The sequence below is a fragment of the Suncus etruscus genome, chromosome 1 (assembly GCF_024139225.1).
Source record: "Suncus etruscus isolate mSunEtr1 chromosome 1, mSunEtr1.pri.cur, whole genome shotgun sequence".
Taxonomy (NCBI): Eukaryota; Metazoa; Chordata; class Mammalia; order Eulipotyphla; family Soricidae; genus Suncus; species Suncus etruscus.
Genome location: NC_064848.1, coordinates 146,205,982 through 146,227,656, shown reverse-complemented (window position 1 = coordinate 146,227,656; position 21,675 = coordinate 146,205,982). Strand labels below are relative to the sequence as shown.

Sequence of the window (21,675 nt, the reverse complement as noted above, 5' to 3'; positions counted from 1 at the left end):
TATATTCTTACAGAGATATAATCCAAGGAAGAGCCTTATAAATGGAGATGTTTCAAAGAGAAATGCTAAGGATGTGAATTTCCTGGAGAATGTGTTATGTAAGCAACTGCAAGGGAGAGAAGTAATTATCACCTTAATTAATTAGGGCCTTGTTGTAGCTCTCTTGTGAAAGATAATCCTTGATTAAAAGTGTCAGTATGTAAAAATATTGACTGATATTGTAAAGCAAGAGTGTGAACTTTTAATTAATTATAAAAATTAGCTGGTATTATCATTTACCAATAGACACTAATGATTCTCAGGACACTTGGGTATACAAACAAAGAGTTGGAGTTGAGGGTTGATTTGTAAACATGAGCAGAATAATTCACCATGCTTAGAAAAATTTTCTTCTTCCAACTTTAGTTTTATATCAAAGGTTAATCTGAAACAGAAGTAATTGTGTTGTGGAGGAAGGAAATAAATAGAACAAGAAGTAAGTGAGTAAGAGCAAATGCCATTTTACTAATAGATGGTGCTTTTATTGTCAACAGAAGTGTCCTGACATGACTGTTTTAAAATATTTATGAAATCTTATTACATGCTTTAAAAATTCGGTATCAAGAGTTGTTGAGATTCTCTATCTGTCCCTAGAAAGTGCTCCCAGAGGACTAGGCAGGAGCATTTTCAAAAGTGAAGCCTAAAATTAGACCAAACCAGGAGGTTATTGGCAAAGACAGATTCTAAATTTCACTAAAGACTGATTCTTCTAATGTGAACTTCGTTTCTTTATTCTATTTTTTGAACATAATTTTTCTTTTCTCCTTTTTACTTGTTTTATTAAAATTAGACATCAAATGAAACAAAGGGGATATTATTTTAAGGAAACTATTTATGACATAGTACCGAGATATATTAGAGTTAGGTATTAATTCTTACTACAATGAAGAAATTCAATCCCTAAATTTTGAAAATCCTATTTGAATAACAAGCTGCTGTACCCTTTTAAAATGTATTGTAGTTTTGGTCACATGGCTACAATAATGTTAGAGTTTTGGGGGCTAATGTATAATGTTTGTGCACTTTCACCAACTCCAAAGTGCCCAAGACCATCAATCAATCAATATAAAACAGTGTCCCTATGTTACTTGTCTGCATCTTCCTTTCATCCAATACCAGCATTTACTGTTTGATAATCTGAATATTTTTTCCAGATGGTGACAAGATTTTGTCATTGATACTATCCCATTCTATGGGACCTAAAATATCACAAATGAATGAAGTCATCCATTTTTGTCCTCACTTTGATTTATTTTGCTAGCATGACGTCTTCCAATTTTTTTTACTATTAACCTCACCTAATACTCTCCACCATTCACTCTTACCTCACCATCCCCAACACACAATGACAGAAAAGTAGAGTGGTATTCCTACACTTAGAGTTTTTGCAGTATTATGAAGTTACATTTGGGCTATAGAAGGCCACTCTGGCATTGGTAAGGTGCAAGTTTGCCCTCTCAGCCTATTATGCTGACTCTACCCTCTTAGCACCTATGCATTCACTAAACATGCTCTGCCTATAGAACCATGTAAGACAACAGAGAGCCACAAATAATTATTAAATATCCAGTTGCCTGATTCTATAGATGTTCTCAAACTGTCTTCTATCTTTACACAAGTCCCTTCTCAAACTTTGAGAAAAAGATCTTTGACTATTTGGAAATTTACATTTCTCAAGAGTCAAAGGACTCACATTTAGCTGTAAACATAACAAGAAAAAAATTAACTGATTTTTAATATTAAATGTTACACTGGTGCTCAAAACAATGAGATCACTCTTAGACATAGAAGGGGTTTTTAAGCATAGTGAATTTCAGTTTCTAGATGTATAAAAAACAAATACAAAAATCTATTGCATAAAGTTGGCATGAGATGTAGAAATAATATATGAAAAATAAATGGAATAGGCCCTAAAATGTGATACTCAGGAAACAGTACTTGACATGTCATCACTTTCTGTTATCATTATTGTTATAATAGAAGAGTATTTCATCCAAAATTCTGAAGTGTTTCCTAACATGGAAAATATGTAGTCATTCTCACTTTAACATAAAAGCAAAATTGGACCTCCTTGTCTACCTTGAATGGCACATTGGCCAGAGACAACACAAGTAAATCATGCAATGTTTATAGGTCTCCTTGACTTCTGAATTTCCAACTCATGTACTAAGGGAGAAAAGATAAATCTGGAATATTTAGGCTAACACATTAAAACATAACTTCCTATTCCACTGATAAAATATAGTAGAAATGTAATTTTGAGGAAGAGGCAAGAAAACAACACGAAGACCCAGGAACATTGACCCTAAGACTTCTCTTTATCTTCTCACTAAAATGAAACCAAATTCTCTGGTGATCTTCAAATAATACAACGAAATAGATTTTTTCCTATAATTTCCTCTTCCCATGCTATGTATAATATAGGCCTCTTTCCTCCATAGCAGAATCAAAAAAGACATGAAATGTTAAAAATCTGTATTTACAATATTTTTTAAACATTTGTGTAAACCTAACGTTCTTTACCAGCCAGATGATTCACACTTAGATTTTGTAAAGGGTGAGCAAAATCAGACTTTAAATGAATCTACAACTTTCTGCCATAGTTTTTCTAAACAGGTTTTTGGTTAGTTAAATAAACAAGATGGCTTGGCTTGACATGGTAGATGAGATAAGGAATAGGTCTTTGCTTTATTCAAGTAGAAGACTCATTTCAAGACCAACAGTGAATAATAACATTTGGAAAGATTATTATAGCTTTCCAATTCCTAAAAGATATCATTACATCAGTCTGTTATTAGGGAGTCACCAGTATACCAAGAATTAGCAACAGTAACAGTGAAGGGGATACCCATTAACACAATAAATATCTTTCACTCTCATTAAATCCTCTGCTAAGACTGGGAGAAAGAGGAAAAGTTAAAGAAATTTGCATAGTATTCTTAGTTTTCTTGTTAATGAACGTCTAGACAAAATAGGAGAGGAGAGAGAATAAACTAACTTTGGGATAGTGAAGATATATATGACATAAAAAGAGAAAATCATGATGTGAAAGCATATGTGCACCACCACATCGTCGTAGTTTTTAGTACAATGCCAGGATATGGAAACTATATATAAACATAATTGATAATAGTGATATAAATAACCAAAGCAATCCTAAGAAAAAGAGAATAGGCAATGCCTTTCCCAATTTTAAATTATACTGTAAAGCTGAAGCTATCCAAACAGTTTGTTACTAAAATAATAAAAAAAATTTCAGGCCAATGGTATAGAATTATTGAAGGTTCAGACTTAGATCCACAGGTATATGGATAGTTATCTTAGAAGGTGAGCAAAAAATGTATTAAACAAATCCTCTCCAACAAATGTGACTGAGTAAACTGCTCAGTCTTCTAGTCTTTTTGGAAAACAATATAGATTCTTCTTAATAACCTAGGAATTTAATACATCATATTAATTCTACTTCTTGGCATTTATCCCAAAGCCCCAAAACTCTATTCAGAAAAGACATTTAAACTTCTATGTTCATTTCAGTCCCTTTCAGTTCATTTCACTTGATTTTGCAATAGCTAAGTGTTCGTGAATAGATGACTAGATAAAAAACCTATGACTCAGTATATGGAGTGAAATACTACTTGGCTATGAGGAAAAAAAAATCATAAAGTTTGCTGCTCCTTATATGGATCTGTATTGTGTCATACTGAGTGAAGTTAGTAAGAATAAGAAGAACAAGCGTGGAATTATTTTCCTCATATATAGGATATAAAGATACATAATAAGGAAACAACAACTACTATCAGGCAACAGAAACCAAGAAATGGTCACTAGTAAGAAACATGTAACTGTAGAGAAGCTGAGGAAAGGGTAGGATGTAGACGATGAACACTGGGATAATTGTGGAGGGAAGCTGATACTCTGATAAAGGGCATGGTGTTAGGGTGTTTTATGCACAAAATCCTGCTACTAGAAATATTATAAGTAATAGTGCCTAAGATAAAATTCCTTAAAGAGGGTTAATATTTATCATTCCTAAAAAGTGTTGTATACTATAAAATAGATTCAACACAGCTATAAGAATAAAAGATAAAATCAAGCAGTTTGCGGCAATGAGAATGGGACTGTCATGTTCAACAAAATAATTCAGATAGATAAGAACAAAAACTAGATTATTCAAGTAGTTTGGGGCATAAAAATAAAGTAATAGACATACTGAAAAGAGAGAAATCCTTGGCATTGGAATACAGATTAATAATCAACATGATCAGGAGAGGAGAAGAATACCAGAAGACAAGACTGAAAGAGACAGGGAGAGAGTGGAAGAGAGTTGTGGGCACTATGGAGCTGGTGTTAAGAGAGTATAGTAATTTAGTATAACAATACCATAAAATTTAACTTTCTAATAACAAATAATTTCCCAAATGTAATAAATAACCATCACTTCCTAAACTATTACAAATGTATACATAGAGAGCAGAGAGAATAATGAAACTGTGAACTCATCAAGATACAGAGAAGATATCAAACAGAATGAGATAAACTGTAGACAAAATATAAAATAAGGCTTAGACAGAGTACTTCTATATGAAATGACTGGATTGATTGCCTTTAAAGATTAAAATATATGCAGTTGAACTGTGACCCACTCTAAACAAGCAGGGGTATGAAATGAAGTAGAAGATAAATGTCTTTACCTACACTAGAAATCCAAAAGTCTCTGACCCACAGAGATAGAAAACTTATACAGAAACAATAGTATAGCAACAATGTTCGGTGCCCTTTTTTCTTTTCTCTCTCTTCAAGCCCTTTGAATTCCAATCCTTAAATCTGGGATTATTTAAAATATGGTCCTATGCTTTCATAAATGAGTATCACCTGCAATATTAGTTTAAAATACAGAATGATCCCTGAAAACAGAATCAGGAGTTATCGCTCCGTACCACCAGAAGTGGCCTGAAAAACACCAAAAATAATGAATACCCAGATCTGACCTCTAAACCTAATCACTCACACTTTTGCAGAAAAATAGAATATTTCAAGGACTCAAACTATAATTAAATCTCTTAAACTATTTTAGAAAGCAATAGCGATATTAAGTGACATAAATTAGGTGGCGAACAAATACCAAATGATCTCACTCTTCTATAGTAAAGAGATATAAAAACAAGGGAATGAACAATCTGGAACAATTACAAACCTTTGCTCTTGTATAATATAACTGTTTACCAACTATTGGAGGAGAACTTGCGGAAGATAGAGATAGAACAAAAGATGACATAGGACGTTGGTCCTGGGCAATTTATTGGTGGGAAAGGTGCAACCCCATACATTTTACATACTATTACAACAATATAACCTAAACTGAAATGCATGTTAAGTCAGTAGTGATTTAACTAATTCAAATGTGCTTATTGAAACATTATATCTAATTGATTGTGACTTTTGAATGAAAATGTGGCTCCATGTATGAAATGAGATCAAGGTGCAATAGTACACAGACATTCAAATTTAGACAAACTAGTCTTGCTTCTTTGAGGTTGGTAATTACAGATAACTTCAAAATACTACTCTGCTACCACACTTACTTGCTATATTCTTACTAATCTTAACATAAATCTTCAAGGTATTTTTGCAGCTGTATAATGTCCACAAACTAAAAATTTAAATTTAAAACTGGTATGTAACTGGGATAAAGAGACTAACAGTTTCTTTGGAGGACCAAAGAATAAAGGACTATGCATATTTATAGGATTACATATTATACATGCAAAACACTGGGGGAAAATAAAGCTCCATATTTGTAACACATTTGAAATGTATATTGCTGTCAGCCTCTGCTCTCATCTCAGACCTCATTAACATCCCTAACAATTTACAGTTGGTACTCTAGTTCAAGAACAAGTAAAATAATATAAGCCCAGCACTTTTACAGTTTAATGCTCTGTAAACAATTCAATTTAAAATCTACAAAAACAGTCAGCAACCACATAGAGCTTGTTAAAATAAAACAAAAGTGTTTCATCTTACAAAGAACTTTTTCTTTATGAAGTGCCAAAAATGACATTATTATTATTTTAATGATAATGAATATCAAGATAATATACAATATTTATGTTTGAACAGGCAATGTGACTGGCTGTGGATGATTAAATGAGATAGAGAATGCAAAATTTTCAGCCAAATGCCCAACACATTATAGATTTTTCTCCTGTAACTATTCATGTAGGGAGTGTTAGTATTTTTCTAATGTTTATTAGCATTATATTAACAATAAATTAGGTAATTGGTATTATGAGAAATAAAAGGAAAAGGAGAACAAAGATAAAAGAATGATAGTGACCAATATTTATTTAGTATTTACCTGTGCCAACGATTACATGAGGCTTCTTCTCTCCCATTATGGAGAGTGAAAAAAATGCAAGATGTAGCTATATGATTTGGCAAGAAGTTTTTGATAAATTGTAGGGGAACTCACATAGGTTTGAGCTTAGAGTTTATCCTAGGCAGATGAGACACAGTGGAGGATTCTTAACAAGAGAATGACATGTTCATATTTGCATTTTGTAAAGGTCACTCTGGCAGTATGAGACATAGATTGTACTAGGGAAAGAGAAGAGGTGGGAGACCAGTTAGAAACATAAGGCACCGGTGCCAGTTCATGTGAGAGAAGCTAAAGGTCTGAAAAATATGTGTGGATGGAGAAGTGGGGAAGAATTCCAGACATGTCTCAAAGATAGCTCTAACTTGTGACACCATTATATGCTAACATTAGATGGTGAATCTGGAGTGGTGAAGAAAGTATGTTTATAGCACATCAACTTCACTTCTAATTTGTTGGGCACTTTAAGATTATTAATAATGTGCAAGTTGATACTAGAACTCACATGGTAATACAGACTAGAACATAAAAAAGAAACATAATTGTGTTTATTCTATAAATTTATATATATATGTTCATAAGTGTATGTATGCATATATTATCTAGCAAAAGAAAGGGTAGCATAGTAAAGATAAGATTTGTTTTTTAAATAGAGACATAAGATTAATTACATTCTTTTGGAGCTAGCTATCTCAATGGACTTTCTTTATCTTCTCTGTTTATATATATTTTGTATACATGTATATATATATGCCATTATTAAACATATAAGGGTAATCACATGCCCATTCCCCAAATATTAACATTCTACAGAGCAAACAGAAAAATTATGTCCTGGTAAAATAATTAGTGCTCTAGTCATGTATCTGGTGAAAATACACAAAGAATCTTTCTTATATTTTATCCATTTCAAATACAATTGTATTTCAATAAATTTGTTAATTTTTCCCTCTCCAAAGTAATGCTTTTCCCTATATTGAACACGAGAGGGCATCATTCCGTGAAAGGTTGGATCTAATAGAGTGGGAAATACAAGGCATTCCATAGCTAATGAGAGACACTGATTTTTTAGTGTGCACCTGTCTTTACCATGAAAAATTACCATAGTAACTGCACCAGTTAAGATGATTGTATATTTAGGTCATAATATGAAAGAAGAATCTAGGATATATGTGTGTGCTGGAGTGGGATGAAGTGAGGCAGGATAGGGAAGTATAATAAGTTAATGGAAGGGCATGTTTGATGTGAAATAAGGCAAAATTGTATGGACCTACCTCACCCTTTACTAACAACATTCACAAAGTCACAATATGCCCTTCAAAGAAAACACAGTTAAGAAATTCTAACTCAAATTAAAATTTGCATTGAAATTCAGGACCTGCAGTAGCAGCGATCCTTAATGAAGGAGGAACTCAGTTGGCATAACTTAATGAAGAGATACTTACACTGGAAGTTTGGGGACCTATATCCTTGCTTAGTTCTAAACGAGCTTAGTTTCCTCCCACTGTAAAATGTCCTTCAATCCACTTCAACGCTGGAGTTAAATTGGAAGATACTAAAATTCTTTTTTATCCTTTTGCATTAAAAGAAGAAAATCTCAGTATAAATGAGGTGTTAAAATTTGCTGCCAAAATACCAGGTATCATTTGGGTGTCCTTGTTTTCCTCTGCCAGTAGCAATCACTGCTTAATCAGAACAAGCATGTTGTGCCAACCAAGAATCTAGTTGGCATCAAAGCTTCATTGCTAACAGTTGAGAAAATTCAAAAGAATGGGCGGCTTTGATGAAATAGAAGGGAGAACATCATTAAACGTTGCACACTACCGTCTGGACCTTCACAGATACAAGGAAAAGAATTTCTACCACTACATCCAAAGCTCCAGTCAGCACAGCTTGAGCCAGAGACTGGAGTCCAACAGACATATGTCTAAATGCAGGGCTGCAGTTTACAAGTGGTGTGTGCTTGGCTCATGGTCTGAGCGCCGTGACTGCTCTTTTCTTGGTTTGTAAAATGGAAAAAATGGCATCAACTTCATAGAATCGTAGCAAGGATAAAATGGGAAGACTGATTCATCTATTCACTCTCTCAACAAATATTTAATACCTTCAAGCATGTGCCAGACACTATTTTAAACATTGAGGGTAAAGCAGAGACAGAACAAATGATTCCATATCTGTAATATGCTGAGTCAGTACCGAGATTTAAGAACTCACTCTGCAGACATGCATTTCTAAGGGAAAATAGCTTGCTTCTTTGCCCCCTCCTTGACTTCAACGTCTAACAACCCTACATCTTAGCCAGCTGAGCTGTGGAGTACAGCATCTGTAGCCTAATGATGACACTTTTTAGTAAAAACATTCTCAACCCCCACTCAATGAACCAAACATGGATCAAGTGGGGACAAATAATGGTTCAGAGTCATCAGAAGAATACTGGACAGTGTTCGCAATAGGGAGAGCCCACGAAAGAAAATACACAGATGCCGCATAATTGGATGCCAAGCACACTCAGATGTATGTTTACATGAAGAAAATAAATCTTTTCAGGGAACTGCGTAGTTTAATGTTTCCCTCAGCCTCTTGATGCTATCGAGTCAAGCGAAGAAAGATGAAGAGGAGGTGAAATACGGGCTTTGAGTGTTTATGTTAAGAAAATTACTCATGGACATTCTTCTCAGGAACTTATTCTAAAGTCTGACATTGAAGATGGAGGTTGAATCCAGCTCAGTGCTGTCTGATAATGGCATAGTAACGGATTTTTACTCTCATCTCCTGCTATACACACACAGAAACACACACACACACACACACACACACACACACCTTTCCATTTCCTAATCCTTTAAATTCCATTATTTATTTTATAAATCCCTAGGCTACTTTAGCATTTGCTATAATCTTGTTTCTTGCTGTGGGTCAGAAAGACACTTGTCTCTGAATAAGCCAACATATTCCTCTACTAGGAATGTCCTTGCCTTTCTTTGCAACTTCCCTGTCTTCCCAGATAGCTAACAAAGTTTTCTTAAAAATTTCTATGATCCTATGATCGTTGTGAAAAGGAGTCCTATAGTCAAGAGGCAAATGAAGGGGTGCAAGGAAGTCAGGTCATGGTATTAGGAACTAGGTAACTTTTGGATGGAAAATAAAATATTAGGGAGTTAGCAGGGTTGGTTTCATTTGGACATGGGAGATGGGAGATTGGAGGTGGGTTTGATGTTGAATGTTCAAGGGTAACTATAATTAATTTTAAACAATTATGTTGTAAAAAATAGAATAAATTTTAATGTAGAAGTAACAAAACCTGCACACCCCAAATTGTGGGACACCAAGCAAGGGACTTTTGAGCATATATGATAGCCAGTACCTTCTCTGTTTGTCTCTTACGTGGGCACAGAGATGTTCTTGATGTTTTAGAACCTGACTATTCTAGAAATATTCAAATTCATTTATTTTCTGACTCCAATGACCTTTCAGATACTTCTAGATGCCCCTTCACAGAAGTAACCCCCCCTTTATTTTCTAGGATGACAAAGCATGTCACAAAACCTTCCCAAATTTGGGGATCCCAAATTTCCTCTCACTTCCATCCACCTCCTTCACTGAATTTTAAGACAGTAGCCAGACTTAGATGGAATTTTCATACTTAGTATCTTTGTTCAGTTTCTCTTGGCTTAATAGTTTTTAATCCTGTGAAAACAGTCACTAGAAGGTCCTCGTCTAATGTACCACAGCTGGAATACATACCGATTAATAGTCGTAACAGTAAAAATGTCATCTGGTATTACTGCTTCTTGACAATATAGTTGCCATATACCACAGAGCTGTGACACTGTTTGGACAGAGTGCTTTGACAGGAGTGGCAAAAGTCCACTTTCTATAGCCTTCTCCAGATTCTATTGTGAAGTTGCCTTTGGCCAAATCAACTAGTGTTCATATATGGTTATCCCAGCCCTTATTATGTCCTTGAAATAAGGTCACACACAAATACAGACACACCCAATTGTAATTTCTACAGTATAACCTCATCCTAATGTGATTATCAATAAAAATGGATCTCAGCCTAGACACACACTCCCAATTAGATGGATGCCAGTTGATGTACCTGTGCTTTCCAATATGTATATGATCAGTGTGTAGAGAGTGAATATATATGTAATTATATATATATATATAGTCAACAAATTGTAAAGTGTTTTTTTCTGCAAGATACTGAGTTGAGTACTTTGGGGTTCCAAGCAGCCTTCAGCCTTAATCTCATTTCTTTATCAACAAGGTTGAATTGGGCAGATTGAACTAAGGGGCCCAGGAAAGGGTAAAAGAAAGCTAAACCTTCACCCAATCCATACCTATTGTAAATTCTGACCTGAGATTCCACAGGGACAAAGATGAAGCCTCTGGTCCCTTCATACTTACTCATTCTGATTCTGCCAACCTCAGTCTTTCCTCCAGAGACCCCACCTCCCATTTCCAATTTCAGTTTATCCACAGTCCTTGCAATTAGCCTTTGCCTCCGGGTTCCCTTAGGGTGTCTGGCTGGTTCTAGGCTCCTCTTGTTCTTCCCAGCCCTCTGTGTGGACCTGAGCGACCTGTGGAGACCAGGAGCAGCCCAGCCTGTGCAGGTGCCCAGGATAGTGCTGGGGAATGCGAGCTAGGGGCGTCGCGGGGGTTCCGCGGAGTTGGAAGTGTGTGTATTTTGCTTCGCTTCGCTGTCTGCATATACTAGGCGACCAACACACCACTGGGCTGGCTGCCACGGAGACACCCAGTGCTGAGAAAAAGAGCAAGGAAGCAAAAATAAAATCTAAAGAAGAAAGCAGGCTATGAAAGGGAAGTAGAAAGTCAGTGTGGGGGTTTCCGGAACCCTGGCAGCCCCTCTGTCGTGGGGGAATAGGGGCTGGCCAGAAATGGGGGTGGGGTGCCACATATTGGGGTGGCCTTGGTAACAGATTTGCCTAGGACACGGAGAAGGACCTGATGGAGCCCTGGAATGTACCTCCATATCCCAGCTCCCTGATTGCACTTATTTGCGTAAAGGCAGGATCTGGGGGTCTCCAAGAGCTGGTCTACTAAGGATGCTTTCTTGAGACAGACAAGATGGATGAGTAAGAGGTTCGGACTCTAAAAAGGGGTTGAGATGGTTAGGGTGGGTCACTTTCTAAGCGGCTGATTCGGGGGCCCTCTACACCTCTCGGGAACTCCCCTCTTGGTACCTGAGATCTGGGTAGAGCGCACAGGTAGAAGCTCCGCGCGATCTTCCCGGCTCACTCCGAGCCACAAGTGAACCAGCCAACCGCAGCGCCCACCCAACCAGGTCTGCAAGGGCGAGAGAGACTTTGGGGATGCGGCGGCTATTTCTCTGCCACCCGAGCCCCCACCGGAGTATTCTACAGAGTCCAGCTACAATCCGGGGCTCTCCTTAAGCCCCTCGTCCAGGAGCCCAAGAGAAGCCCATCTTGTCCTGCGCCCTGGTGCTTCCCCACCACCCACCACCTCTTCTCCTTCTAACCCTCCAAACCCCTTGGCCCTGATCCATTCCAGACCGCAGCGTCTAACCTCTCTTTCCAGTCACCCTACGCGGAGGTCCAAGGGGACTGACTGATCAGAAAAAAAGGTTAGAGGGTTTTGGAGTGTTTGACTGCCACCGCCGGGCCTCCACTCCCTAAAAAGCCCAAATCTGTGTCCAGAGGGCAGGCAAAAGCGAGATGGGCACGAGAGGGTCTGAGCCTTCTTAGTCCTTTCCATGACGGTCAGGGAAGGAGTTCAGTTGCGCGTGGATAGAGTGGGGCTTTGGGGGACAGAGGGGTCGCAGGCTGGCAGACGGAGAGATGCCTCTTTGGAAAGGCTTAACTGGCATCCGCCTTCGCCACATTCCACCGGACTCGGTGACCCCACGGGCCTGAGCCCCCGCCTTGCGCGCGGCGCCTCCCTTTGCCCTTTTGCAGACCCGCATTCGCCTTCTGCAGCCCTCCACGCCCCCGGTGCCAAAGTTTCCTTGGGTTTGGGCAAATCTGCACCTGTGGCGACCCCATCCTTGCCCTTCCCTTCAACGTCCCCATCCCAGGTTTGGGGGACAGGGAAGGACCCCCTGCCCCTAGCAGTGCCAGGGTAGCTAGCTGGCAAGGGCAGGATAAGAGCTGAGACACTTGGTCGCCCTTACCTGTCTCGGGTTTAGCTCCAAGTGCCTCCACGAGCGGCGGTGTCCTCGGCTAAGCTGGAGGGAGCGCGGAGCTCCAGGGCGGGTTGGAGACGGTCGGACCCGGGCGCCCGCGCTGCTCTGCGTTCAGAGTCCGGAGTGAGCCGCCCGCTCGCTTTCTGGATGGATCTTGCAAGAGAGAAAAAGGAAAAGATTAGTTGGCGCCGCGGCACCCGGAGGGGTGGGGCGGGGAGGCGGGGTGACAACCGACTCCCCGGCTTCAGGGCGAGAGCTGCGGGGCTCGGTGGAGAGCACGCTGGCCAAGGGTTCACCCTGGGTGCGTTCCAGGTACTGGGCTAGTCTGCAGGCAGAGCGTTCGCAGTGGAAGACCCCGATTAACCCATTGCCTCCCGGGCCCTTCACATCAATCAGACCACCCGAGGAGAGAAGCCAAGCGTTGCACTTTCAAACCTGGTTTTTATGGAGCTGAGCAAAAGACAAGCGACATCTGGACGGGTGGGGAATCCAGGCTGGACACATTTCCTCGACAAGTGCTTGGGGGAAAAAAGTCATTCAGGGGACAGGAGATGAGGTGGGAGGAACCCACTCGGGGCTGCGAAAGGTTTGAGAGCTGGGCTTTTAAGGATCCGGCTCACCACCCCACCAAACCCCCCCGCTAGTCTAGCAAGTGTGAATGTGCATGAGTGCTGTGCGTGTGTGTAAGCCTGTGTGTATGTGTTTCTGTGCGCGCGCGCGCGCACTGCCAACGGGTCTCTGCGCCTGGGCGCTTTTTCAATGGCTTGGGAGCGTGTGTTGGATTAGCTGCAATAGATGGACAGTTTGTGTTGATAGAGAACACTTAAATTTTTCTTCCAGTGTGACAGGATTAGTTGCCATTGAAGGCTCTCCTCCAATGAAATCTTCTCTGCTTTCTGATTTGGCGGTTCTTCGAAGCAAATATGACAACCTTTTCTCTGAACTCTGGTCCGCTCCTCTCCAACGTCCATTCCCTGAGCCCAGCTCTCTCCATCTGCAATTTCTACACCAATAACCTTTCCAATGTTCCACTTCCACCGTCTCCCAGTCCCAAGCCTTCAAGTGTAGGATTGCTCTGAAGGTGACGTGGCTTCTGGGGGAAAACGCACTGTTGCTTTCCGATTGATGAAGATGCTTAAATCCAGTGTTTCCAGGTGGGGATGTTAGTATAAAATTATGTTTTGATAAACATGGAATCTTGTTGAATCTACGAGCTGAATATTTCTGTAGAGACGTTGACAAATATGTGTAGAAAATGAAGACTTTATCCCCCTCTCATTTTAAACATAGGTTAATGACCATGTATTTTTTTTTCAACTAAGAGGCATAAGATTCATGATAATTCATGGAATTTGGGATTCCTAACAAATGTTGAATGCAAACTTCTCGTATTCTGATGAGGTTTAGCTTTTTATTTCTTCAATGGAATGAGAAATTGTCCAAGAAGAGTGCTAATTATTTTCAGGTTCTAACCCCATTGGATAAAGAAACAATGATATGATTCTAAAATATAATTGGGGACAGGATTTGATTTTGTGGAAATATATTATGTTGAATGGGTTTTCTCTCAGTCAAGCTTATATTATGTAATAGAATCAGTTAGATTACTTTAGGGGGCCATCGAGAAAGGGAAGAGTTATTTATAAATGCACTGCTTTACTATGTTAAACTAAATTGAGTTCAATTCTTGAAGTTCTCTATTTACAAGGCAAAAAAAAAAAAAAACCAAACACAAAACAAACAGAAATTAAAGTGTACTTTATAAGCTTTCAATCTTTTTTATACCAAGAAAGAAAATCTTATAAAACACAGTATAGCAGTTGATCACCAAGGTGATTCATTATGCAGTAGTTTAAATTCAATAATAAATGGGAATGCTATAGTTGAAAGTGTCTGGACTTTCTCATCATTAACTCATAGTTATCCCTAAGCCAACAGTGGGACAAATTTGATTTTATATAATGGAAAACAGCATGAAATTATACTCTTATACAGTGGCTTTATCTTCAGCCCTCATGTCTTTACATCCAGTCTTCACTAGGAAGCTATCGATACTTAGAAGAAAATCAAATCCACTGTCCAGTGTTGATCTCCACCATGTGATCTGTTTCACTAAGCATCTATTTTGTCATTTATTCTTTTGGAAGTGATCATTTGAAAATTAACTGGCATCTTTTTCTTTACTTCATAATTTTTGTCTCTTTGGTCTTCATGACATTTTTGAATCTTTTAAACACATACATTCATGTTCTAGCATACATGTACATTCTCACACACATCACATCAAATAATGGAGAAAGGAGAAGGGGAGGGGAAGGTGTCACTGCCCAAAATACCTGGGAATCTTCTTCTATTTTAGTCTTTTATATCCTGAATGTTTTTTTTTTTTTACCAATAGAGTGGCACTTTCTTAAAAAAAAAAAGTGAAACAAACTGGCCAACAAATGATATAAATTAAGAAATAATACTTTCTAGTGCTTGAACAAAGCATTGCTTGGATTACTAGCCTGCTATTTTCAGTACTTTCTATACAGAGTACTTTCAGTACTTTCTAACAGAGGACTGATTGTTTAGCCAAAAAATTAGGCATGATGTCTATTTTATCAAAGCCTGTTATTAATGATGATTGTTTTACCTATAAAATCAGATTTTACAAAAATATGGAAACAGATATTTGTCATGGTGTAAGTCAGTATATGATGTTAGAAAAATTATTCAACAGTTTTGTGTCTCTGTTTATTAATTTGAAAGGAAAGGAATATAAAAATACAATGTCACCCATTGCTATTATAAGGATAAAAAGAGTTTATTCAGGTAAAGTTTCAGAAGACTGTATGGTATACAGTAATGAGTTATTTATTATAAGTCATACAGATTTTAAAACACATATTCTCTGAGCCCCTGAATCAGAAAAATTTAAATTCTACTATTCTATAGTTGGGAAATATGATCCTTTTCTCTTTCTAGAAAACTCCAAGCTTTTCTTTTTCAGATCATGCAATAGCCATCTCCATATACAAATGGGATTGATTCTGAGTGAAAATGCTTGGTGATGTCTAGCAAACAATGCTTTACAATTTTTTTCTTTTCCTTTTTTCTTGAAGTTTGGCATCACAGCTGTTTTAAACTCATTCTCTCTTAGCAATGGTAGTGTTATCCAAAGCCTGAAAACATTTACTGCTGCTGAGTCTAAAATATTTAAAATACAGAGCTCTTTTCAAATAGGGAATACTAAAACAGGAGGATGGTGAAGAAGAAAGAAAAATAAAGAAGGAAAGAAATAAATACAGCCCTGCAAAGAGCTAAGCAGATGTAGTCATGATAAATCAGTCTGAATAATACAGATTGGGGGGCCAGAAAGATAGTACAGTGAGTAAAATGCTTGCCTTGCACATGGTTAGGTTGGTTCCCTGGTTCGATCCTCAGCCTCTCATGTGATTCCCTGAGCACCACAAGGAGTAATTCCTGAGTGCAGAGCCAAGAGTAACACCCATGCATTGTTGAGTGTGACCCCTCCACTAAAGGGAAACAAAGAATGCAAAATGAAAGCCATATGGCAAGCATGTTTAATTAGAGAAGAATTTAGTGAATGTGCATTCATTCTTCCAGTAGACAAGCTGATATTTGCTATGGAAGAAACCTGTAAGACAATGAGAAGAGAGAACTAAAAATTTTAAGCATCTATGCACATCTACTTCAGAGTGTATTTGATAAACAAGCTTAAAACACCTTAATTTTTTATTATTGACTCAGATTCTGTGGTATAGAATACTGTTATCAATGGTTTCTTACGTACATAATCCCAACACCACATCCATCATCAGTGGAACCTAAAAACACTCTTCTTTTTAAATTCCTTATTTTGAGAGAGAGAAAGAAAAGAAGAGAGAGAAGAAAAATATCTGCCATAGAGGCAGGTGGGAAGGGGGCTAGAAGGAGACTGGGTTCATTGATAGGAGGAAATGTGCACTGGGATGGGTATTGAAAATTTTATGACTGAAACAATTATGAACAACTATGACCTTTATAGTGATTCAATTAAAATTATTGTATTTTTTCCTTTAAAAGTCTCAGTTAAATACTTGGGATCTCAGACAGAGATATATTTAATACTATTCTAACAAGTTCAAAGTGAAAGTATTTTCAGATCCTACAGTTATTTTCCTCTGTGATGCTTTGTTTTCAGTGTATGAAAGAATCATCTAGGGATGTTTCCTAATCTTCAGAGTCTATAGAAAACGAACTTTCTCAGAATTTAGAGTGAACTCATACTTATGAGAACGGAGATGCCTTATCAGTTTACATACCTATTACCTTAAGGTTATTAAGCTAATTATAGTCGCTCTTTCAGGGAAAGGCAGAAATGATCAGACATTCTAAGAGCCAGTTTCCTAGAGCCACGACAACAGGCAGCCTCATATTTTTTAGAGGGTTTAAGGTCATTGTGGATATGAAAGTTGTGTTTGACATAAGGATATTAATTGAGGGTTTTGGACAATTTGGTGGTGGAGAGACAAGTAATTTGTACAATAAAACATAAGTGTTGACATTATTCCAAACATCAAAATACTAAGTGTTAACCTTATTATTGTAACATTATTGTTAACATTATTATTGTAAACATATGTACATCAGAATAATAAGTGTTAACATTAATGTGAACATTATTGTCAACATTTTATTATTTATTCTTTTAGTTTGAAATTGCTTAATAATAATAATAATAATAATAATAATAATTTTAGGGGCTGAGAGATAGCATGGAGGTAAGCATTTGCCTTGCATTCAGAAGGATGGTGATTCGAATCCCGGCATCCCATATGGCCCCCCCATGCCTGTCAGGGGCGATTTCTGAGTGTAGAGCCAGGAGTAATCCCTGAGCGCTGCCGGGTGTGATCCAAAAACCAAAAAAAAAAAAAAAAAAAAAGCATAATAATTTTAAAAAGTTGTGATTGGCACAGGAAAAATCCCAGTGACATCTGAATTTTGTTATGGTTTGTTTTGATGTTTAGATCACACTTCAAATTTGGTGTTCAGGGGCCAATTCTATTGTACTCCAAGGATCACTGTTGGTTCTAGGGAATGAACCCAGGCTTCCTGCTTGCAAAGGATGCACTCAGCTCTATTAGCTAGCCTTCAGTTCCCTCTGTCTCATATTGCTCATATATAACTTATGACTAAAAAATACTCTGTGAGGAAGGTAATCCAAGAAGCAATCCCTAGACATTCTCTGATTATTTTGTCTAGTAAGACAGATTCTAGGTTCTTTGTCCTTTCTTCCTCACTTAATCAGCAAGGTAACTGAAATTGTGCTATGGGATCTATTTGTAAAATCTTATGCAAAGTATTCTATAAATCCTTGTAGAAAAGCAAGAGACAAGGCTACTGGCAAAGTCAATGCATATGCTATAATTCTACAAAACTGTTATTGGCAAACATGTTTTTAGAAAATGAGATAATCTAAAAAGAATGCCAATAAAATTGTATTGGTAATTATGGAATGTCTTCAATACCACCACTCAAAATATGCCTTTCTACTTCTATGCAATAGGTTCCTGACCTTTTATTAATTGTGAGATATGTACTACATCCATCACTGTAAATTCTCCTGCATTGTAAGGTTTCAACCCTCTGAAAATATTCACTATTAGATTTCCTTTTTGTCTTAGTTTTTGTTGTTTTCAATCTCCTGTAAGTAAGAAGACATTTCTTGACTTCCTCCTGCAGCACTGGGAATGACAGATGATACCTGCAAATATGTCAGATGGTGTCTCTGAGAGTTGAATATTTTTGAATTTATTTGAACATTGGAAATTGTTTCAAAATATTTGTTTATACTTCAGTATTATCTTATCTCTCAATTCAACAAAGATAAGTGAGATTCCTTGTCCTCTAAAAGCTAACCCTGTTGGAAAGAACATAAACAGGCTTGTTCTTAGACACGTAGATGTCATACAATCCATGAGAATGGTAGAAGTGTTTATCTTATTGCTTTTTTTTTAAAAAAAACTCTCTGGAATCAGTTATCTGAACTACAACTAATGAGCTAAATTAGATTCTAACCTTAGATTTGAAAGTTATGACAAGTTGGGGCTTGTGAATGAGGTTCTCTGGAGAATAAAATAATACTTAAATATTTAGAGAGAACTGCTAAAACTGAGATATAAATTAATCACTACCAAAACTTTGGGCTCAGAGTTTAGAGTATCCAGGAGAAAAATGCAACTAAAATCCATTCATCTTGTGTCTAATTTCTAAACTTCTCTAATAATTTTTAGAATAAAATTTTCCTTCACATTCTTTAACCAGGATATGATATACTTCCAATATATCAATGTATCAGTTTCAGGATATGCTTCCAATTTCTCTCAAATTACTCCTGTTTATTTAATAATTTTTGTTTCTAGCCAACAGTATACCAAAATCCTTTTTTATCCACATCATCACCATTTCTTTCCAATATTTATTATAGAAGATATTATTAGTGGAGTAACATTATAATTGTGGGAGCCAAAGAGATATAAAATCCAACACAGGACAGACACCGGTTTGATTCTCGGTCTCCCATATGCCCCCGAGCTGGCCAGGAGGGACTTCTGAGGCAGAGCTAGGAGTAACTCCTGAGGCCCACCAGGTGTAACCCAAAAAACAACAACAACAACAACAAAAAAAGGTTATAATTGAGGTTTAGATTTGTATTTCCCTAATAAAAAGAAATTCAACTTCATTTTGATGTGCTTAATTAATTGCCCATAACTAAGAAAACTGTAGAGAATGTTTTTCACTGATTACGTATACAAAATGACTATACCCTTGGAAGAATTTTAAACACATGTTAAGATGTGAGTTATCATCAGCACTGGATTGATTACCTATTACCAGGTAATAAATATATATGTTAAGATAATACATTGTAAATAAATCTGTTACTTTCGTATCATTAAAAGGATTCAGCATTGACAACATTTTTGTTATGTCTTCTCAATACTGATGACTTAGAAAAAAATGAAAATCAAAACAACAGCCCTCAGACCATTACAAAAAAAGAACAAAGTCTATCAAAACTGCCATGTAGATAGTAGATAGGGAAAAAGGAACTCTCATTCACTACTGGTGGGTCAGTTGACTGGTTCAAACTTTTAGAAAACAATACGAACACTCCACCAAAAACCTGGGAATTAAACTTTTATATGAACCAGCAGTTCTACTTATAGGAGTTAACTTAGGGGTCCAAAAATTAAACAAAAAAGACAGTTCACTCCTTTGTTCATTGAAGCACTATTCATAATAGCCAAAATCTGGAAACATCCCAAGTGTCCAGCAACAGATGTATGTATAAGATATTATAGTATATATACAATGTAATATTATTTGAGTACAAGAAAAGATGAAATCATGTAATTTTCTGCTAGGTGATTGGAATTGGAGGATTTCATACTTGATGGTATCAGTGAGAGAGGAGAGACAGATAGAAAATGATATATTTCATATGGGGAGTATAAAGAAGCAGAATTGGGAAATAACAAAATGACCAAAGCATGAAATTTAAGAATTGGTCTACAGAACTAAGTGGATGATGACTGTAAAAATTAAAGGGGTTGAGGATAGAACCCTGAGATAAGGAAGAGAAAACTGGTGGTAGATGTGATGTTGAAATGCTTTATTTATAAAACCTTATCATCAATAGTTTTACAAACTTCTAAACTACTACAATTTTTTTAAATTTTCAATTTTGGGTCACATGCAGCAGTGCTCAAGGCTTATCCCTGACTTTTTGTTCAGAATCATATCTTACAGTACTGGATAATGGAAAGTATCTTCTTCTTACCAGAATGCTATGGTTATCTAGCTTAGTTTTAGATCTTAATTTCTCTCTTTAACAGGATTTCTGAATGTTATTTTCAATTTACATCATTTGAAAATTTAACTTGTGATAAGGAATAAGGTATAAGGAAGCATTAAATTAATAATTTATTAAAAACAATAATAAACTCTAAAAATGAGTTAGTGTTTTTAAAGTGGTAAGGGTTCAAAAATGAAATGAGGATCGTGGAAATTATAGCAATCAAGGTTTTTCTTATGGAGCCTATACTCATTATATAAAGGGATAACTATAAAATAATTTCTTGTGACCATCAAATAATGCATTCAGAGAGGATTGGAAACTAAAACAAGAAACATCAAGAGAAGAAAATGAGCCCTTTTGGTTTTCTGATTCCTACTAAACTGTTCTACTAAACTAAGCTGCAAGCTCTCCAAACTCCTCAAATTCTATAAGTAAACCCATTCCACTAAACAATTGAGTTATTTAGCTTACTAAAGTTACTAAAACAAAAGCAGTCCTTCAAATCTTCTAATTCCTTTTGTTTTTCTTTTTACAACTTTGTAGTCTTTTGAGGCTACATTTCTCTCAGTGAGTCTCTTTAGAAACTTGATGGCATAAAGTGTGGCAAGGGAAGATTCTAGGAAATTAAAATGTATAGAAATCTGGTTGTTAGGGGATGCCAGTTTAACACCTAAATCCTATGCTCCACAGTGGCTCTCAAAATGGAAAGGTGGTGGACTGGAAAACTTAAATGTTTTATTAAAGATATAAATAGCATCTTCTATGCCAGTTTTACAAAGCACAGTAGCAGTACAGAGACTGCATTTTTAAAGTATTTCTAAGTGACTATATAAACATGCAGAGTATTTGTTTAGCTTTCCATTACCTCTGAAGACTAAAAGTGAACTATATAGATAACATTGATAATATCATTCTAAACAACATGAATGTGTAGAAAAATAGTTTTTTGGGGGGAAGTTTCAAGTTTTCATTCACTTTCTTTTACATAAGCCTCTATAACTATAAAATTTATATTATTGCTTAACATATTGACTATTGCAGTTCACTTTAATTGCAGAAGGTGGAGAGATGGTACAGTCACTAAGACACTTGCTCTGCATTTGGCAATTATGAGGTTTGATCTCAACACTGGATATGTTTTTCTGAACATCATTCAGAATAAACTCTAAGCACAGAGACAGGAGTGAGTAAGTCCTGAGTACCAACACTGTGGACACCAAAACAAAAACAAAACTTTTCTTTATT

At 36.8% G+C, this 21,675-nt stretch overlaps 1 protein-coding gene across 2 annotated transcripts in view; it reads right to left on the bottom strand.

Annotated features, from left to right (window-relative positions):
• The window catches only part of CHRM2 (cholinergic receptor muscarinic 2), a 155,855-nt gene extending 142,690 nt beyond the window's left edge, over positions 1-13,165 (bottom strand). The window contains exons 1-2 of one of the 2 annotated variants that reach the window (XM_049774899.1): positions 13,020-13,165; positions 12,573-12,737 (exon numbers count right to left, since the gene is read on the bottom strand). The gene's annotated coding sequence lies outside the window, so the exon portion shown is untranslated. Of the gene's footprint in view, positions 1-12,572; positions 12,738-12,863; positions 12,879-13,019 lie in introns of those variants that run through there. The other variant, XM_049774908.1, reaches the window with a different exon arrangement.
• Between the last annotated feature and the right edge of the window lie 8,510 nt (positions 13,166-21,675).